The sequence below is a fragment of the Mus caroli genome, unplaced genomic scaffold (genome assembly GCF_978045245.1).
Source record: "Mus caroli unplaced genomic scaffold, Mus_caroli_1 scaffold_9, whole genome shotgun sequence".
In the NCBI taxonomy this organism is placed as follows: Eukaryota; Metazoa; Chordata; class Mammalia; order Rodentia; family Muridae; genus Mus; species Mus caroli.
In genome coordinates, this window is record NW_028227264.1 from 74,924,991 (window position 1) to 74,930,900 (window position 5,910).

Below are 5,910 nucleotides of genomic sequence, written 5' to 3' on the forward strand. Positions count from 1 at the left end.
GACCTAGCCAGGGGCCTCCCACTTTAACTCTGTCCCGGGCGGGCGGGTGCCTGGAAAACTCGACCGCTGGGGGGCGCTGCGGCCCCGCGGATGGGCGGGGTCAGCGGGTGGGGCTGCTGGACAGACTAAGAAGAAGCAGGGGAATGAGCTGGGGGAGGGGAGGAAAGGAAGGAGAGGGGAGGGAGTGTCCAGGACACGCAGCAGGGTTGGAGCTGGACCATCTCTGTGCTGTAGTGCCTGGTGACTTTTTTATTTTTCCTTGCAAGCCTCTGGACTCCTAGGTCTCCCAGACCTTTGCTCAATCTCCCTCCTCCTCTACCTAAAGGAAGGAACACCCTCCCCCCCCCCCCCCAGTAGGAGCTACTCTCATCCTGTTGGGCCAGGACTCCCTCCCCCGCTCCCCCCGCCCCCCCTCCCGAGTATTCTGACTGAAGTTGGGTGGGATGTGGGGTTGAACTTCAAAGTGCAGTGAAGCGATACAAAGAACGTATGACTTTGGGGTTCAGCGAGCCCTGAATTGTTATCGAGGCTCCTGGAAGTTGATAGGGCCCTGAAGAGGCAAGAGGACCAGGCATAGATGTAGGAGCCCTGGCATTGGTATATAACCCTTTCCTCCAAGAATCCCAGAGGGCAGCTTTGAGTGGGGTCTGCTCACATCCCTGGCAGGGTGCATAGGCTATGGCTAGGGCCTTACTTTCTAGCCTGGTGTAGAACTGGCTCTGAGAAGTACAGGCAGGGATAGGGAAGGGGCTCAATTCGGGGCAGTACTCAAGGGTGCAGGGTAGTGGGGGTGAGGAGGCTTGCTTCTCATACAGCTGAGTAAATCTCTGATCTAGCCCCTGACTTCCAGTCCCACTCTGTGTTCTCCCCCTACCCCCTTCTGTCCAGGGAGGAACTACGTTTGGTAAGCCCACATTGCTGGAGGTCCTTGTCCTTAGGACCTTCCTGCCTCTGCCCATTGAAGCTTTGTCATCTCTTTCTTTTGATGTCTCACACCTGAGAAGTTGGCTCAAGGCACCTTCCACAGTGTCTTGGGTCCTTGTGCCTAAGAAGTAATTGAGGACCAGTGTCTCTTCTAAAGAATAGGAAAATGCCATTAAGGTGACCTCTTGGGAGCTGAAAGCTGTCCCTACAGGTCCCAGCCTGAGAGATACCAGCCTGTACCACTTATCACGTGCAGTCCCTAGGACCTGGAGCCCTGACCTAACTACTAGCAATGCAGCATCAGTACCAGCCTTTCATGGGCAAGTGCCAGCTATTGCTGTGTGCTGTGCTCTGTGCTGGAGGTCTTTTGAGAGGGTAGGGAGGGACTAGAGCCAGAGGTGTAAGTATGCATGAGTGTCTTATGTATGGTATTTGCATCTCTCTCTCTCTCTCTCTCTCTCCCCCTCTTTGTCTCTTTATCTCTCTGTCTCTGTTTCTCCTTCTCTGTATCTTTATCTCTCTGTCTCTATCTCTCTCTGTTTCTGCATCTCTCTGTCTCTCTATCTCTATGCCTCTCTCTATCACTGACTCTGTCTTTTTCTCTCCGTTTCTTTGTCTCTCTGTCTCTATCTCTGTCTGTCTGCCTGTCTCTGTGTGTGTGCGCGCGCGTGTGTTTGTGTGTGTGTGCATGCGCTCCTAAAAGAGAGCATCTGTCTGCGTCACGGTGTGTCTGTGTGTGACAGCTGCATTGGTGCCTATGAGCAAGAGACTCAGGCTTGTGCTCCAGCCATGCCAGACTGCAGCTGACCTGGCCATGCCTCAGCTTTTGTATTCTTCCTGTCTTGTCTGCTCTCCAGCAAAAGGACGCTGACAGATCCCAAGATCTGAATCTTTCGAGGGATTAGTCCTCCAAGACAATTTAGGAGTGACAAGGCTGAAGTTTCCCCACCAGCTCCTCACAGGGGTCCGTCTCACCAGAGGCTCCAATGCCTGTGGCTACCAGCTCTCTGTCTTCCCAAGCATTGCCAAGTATTGAGTTGCATCTGATCCCTGCTTCTCAGAGGATTTCCATTAGCATCCAGAAGGGCAGCAGGGGTGGAGAAAGAGGCAACAAAGTAACCATTCACTGGCAGAAGACAACAAGACAACACTGCCTTGATTGGGGGATATTGTCTGTAGTACAAGAGCGCAAACTGTTGGAGGCTTTACCCTGGGGTAGACCAGGGGACACCTCAAAATGTGGCAAAATGGGAATTTGAAGGTTGTGGAGGACAATGGGGTAGGATGGTTACTCTTGAGATGCGTTGATGTCCTGTAGAGGGACAACTGGAGACCAAGACACTTAGCCATCAGGGAAGGACTCCTTCTGATACCAGAGGGCCTCTTAGTGTCTCTCTAATAGCTAAAGGAAATTGTGCCTTGTTCTGAGATGACAGGGAGGCCCACTTGGCTCCAGGCACATTTGAGAGACACCTGGGTTGGACATCCATGGAAACTGCATATGTGGCCTTGTGCACCCCTGGTTCTTGAGGCCTGCAGACAGGGTGATCTATTCTTTCTAAGTCAGCCATTCCCTCTAGTGATGAACAATGCTTGAGGGCGTGATTAGAGCCCCACTGGAGGCTGCCTGAGGACTGAGGAGAAAGCCTAGTGTGGGGATGTGTAGGGATTGAGCAGATGAAACAGAATCTGCATTTGATAGAGTTGGAAGAGCTAGCTGGCACATATTCATAGGACCAGTGAGGAGAGCCCTGGGGACAGGATTTTGAAGCTCATACAATGAACAGACAGAATGGACAATCAGGCTATTGACTGTTGCTCATTTGGGTGTTTGTACATTAGGGAAAGGGGATGCTAAATCAACTTAAGGATGATTAGACCTTAGGTCTGAGTGGACGCTTTCCTGGAGGCACAGGATGTCATCAGGATTCCCTTCTGGAGAAAGGATTTGGGATCCTGTATAATTATAAGGAGTCGTGGCTGAAAGGGTGGTCATCAGAGGTTCGGGTGGGGGAGGCAAGTACATGCCCCAATTCTCTTTCTTCTGGTCCAAGAATGTGATTGTAGTTCACACAGTCGATCCATGGGTCTTGTCTTGAGGCAGTAGCTGACTTCATGCCATAGCAAGGATTCTAGACATCCCATTTTTTTCTTTTCAATGAAAATCTGCTTATGTTGATGAGGGCTCTGGAGGGCTGAGCCTTTGGCCTTCACTGCCTATGGAGGAGAAGAGGTCTGCTCACATCCCAAAGCCACAGGAGGACTAGCTTGCCTTCCTCGTCCTCCTCAGCTCCATTTCCAAGCTGCTCATCTCTCTGTAGTAGCTACTGAAGGCTCTACTGAGCTGACATGAGGCAACCCAGAGCCATCCCTGAAAACGCTGTACCTTCTGAGTGCCAACCCATGAAGGGTCCTGAGAGATTGGCTACCTGCTCAAGGATGCCCCCTAGTTAAGTGTCATTCCCTGCCACCAAGGAGAATGTAAATACCAAAAGTCACAGGACTTTTGTTTGTTTGTCTTATTTTTTGTTTGTTTGGTTTGGTTTTGATCCTGTTTCTGGGAGATGCTAGGACAATAAACATCATGTGTATTCTTTACTGTCTGGGAAAGCAGAGAAACAAGACATGCATGAGTACCCTGTCACAGTGAGCAATTCTGTCACTCCTTCTACCTATGTTCTTAGGCCCTTGAAAGACTGCAGTAGCTCTTGGAAGACCATCAGTGGCTTCCTTATGCTTGAGACATCTGTGGGAACATTCTAGATCCAGGAGTGTTGCTTTTGGCCCTGGATATATTGATTATATTTCAAAGGATGGTTTTAGTTCCTTTTGCTCAGGTAGAGTCAACACACCAGTAAGTTCCCCAACTCCCAGAGCTTCAATTTCCCCATATCCCTTAGAGTTTCACTATCTCCAAAGACAAAGCAGAAACAAAAACAAACAAACAAAACCATCACAAAGGCCCCTGCTGTGGGTGACCACATGAGCTGCTCTGTGACAGCACCTGATTATTCAGAGTTGGTGGTAGAGCTATAGAGGTTTCATCTTTTCAAGTTGGTGATACTCCCGTATCCTTAATTAGCTCACAGATAACTGCTTTTGTTTTCAGTTGGTCTGGGAGTAGAGGGCTGGTTCTTAGGGTCCAGTGAGAACGAGGATGCCAGGTGATGGAGGCACAAATGCCTCAGAGGAGTATCTCAAGAGCATTCAGGAGAAGCCCAGTCAAGGACTTGGTTAGGTAGTCTTTGAGTTCCATTTTGTGTGTGTGTGTGTGTGTTGGGCACACACATTTATCAGGGAGTGAAGCCAGTTGTTGCTGGAGCCCCCCTAGGGGACCCTGTGTCATGAAGGGTAGGCAGGAGAGGCCACTCTTCTCACTGTGGGAAGAATAAGGCTCACTGAAGAGGCTGGAACAGGAGAAGGACATTCTGACTGTTTCAACTTCTGGTCCAGTGGTATTGATTTTCTCCCCCTCAACCACTCTGAGTACATCTAAACTACATGCAGTTAGATTACAAAATACTTCACAATATTTATATTCCGACAAAAGCTTCCCCTTCACCAGATGTGCTGTGCTGAACGAAGGGGTCACTCTAATGTCATGTACTCCAGCTCTGCGCCGGCCTGATGAAGCTGTGTTGACAAACCCCATTCTGCCTGGCCTGACCGGATGTAAGAATGCTAGCATAGGGCTCCTCTGGGGGGCGTCAAGTCCCCCAGGTCTAAGGAAAACTTGGACTATGAGTAATTTTTTTTGAGGTTAAAAACCCATAGATTTAACTGGATTCTCAGACACAGAGACAGACAGACAGACAGGCAGGCGGGCAGGCAGACAGACAGACACACACCACACCACCCCACCTCCAAAGATAACCATGTTGAACAAAGATCAAATTTTCATGACAACTCAGGGGTTCAGAATCACTACCACCAGTACCATGATCCTCTTCATTGACCATCTATATTCTGCCCCCATATTCACAATGAGTACTATGTAGGTACCATCCAACATCCTCACCATGGTTACTGGCACCACCATCGATGTCATCCACATTGTCTCTTCCACTACCGTTGATATCATCATGATGCTCATCTGCTTCACCATCATGGCCATGATGGTGGCTTGTTGAAGAGAAATGTTCCCCATAGGCTCAGCTCAGGCATTGGAATACTTGGTCCCCAGTTGGTGGTGCCATCTGGGGAGGATATGGGAGGATGTCTATACCCTTTCTGGAGGAATGCACACCACTGGGGGTAGGTTCTGAGGATTTATAACCACACCTATTTCTAGTTTGCTCTCTGCTTCATGTGTGGTTAAAAGATGTGATCTCTTAGCCAGGCGTGGTGGCACACGCCTTTAATCCCAGCACTCGGGGGGGCAGAGGCAGGCAGATTTCTGAGTTTGAGGCCAGCCTGGTCTACAAAGTGAGTTCTAGGACAGCCAGGGCTATACAGAGAAACCCTGTCTTGAAAAACCAAAAAAAAGATGTGATCTCTTAGCTTCTCTCTCTCTCTCTCTCTCTCTCTCTCTCTCTCTCTCTCTCTCTCTCTCTCTCTCTCTCTCTCTCTCTCTCTGGAGCCACAAGATCAAACAAATTCCTTCTTAAGTTACCTTTGGCCAGGATACTTCATCACTGAAACAGAAAAGTAACTACTGCGGCCACCATGACTACTGTCACCTCTGTCACCAGGGTCTCTGAAATATCTCCACCATTCTTCTCTCCATCATCACCTTCACCACCACCACCATCATCACCATGATCATCCTTAACCCATCTCCATCACCAAGTTCTCCATGTGCCTGTAGCAAGCAACAGACTCCATGGGTCCCAAACACAAATTTATTACAGGAGCCAGTGCCTCATATCCTACATAGAAACCCCATCTGCTCAGAGTAGGGAGTATGTAGAAAGAGAGGTAACAGAGAGGTGGGGATGCAACAGATGAGACACAAAGAGACAGGTAGTGCTGGCAAGAAAGGTGGAG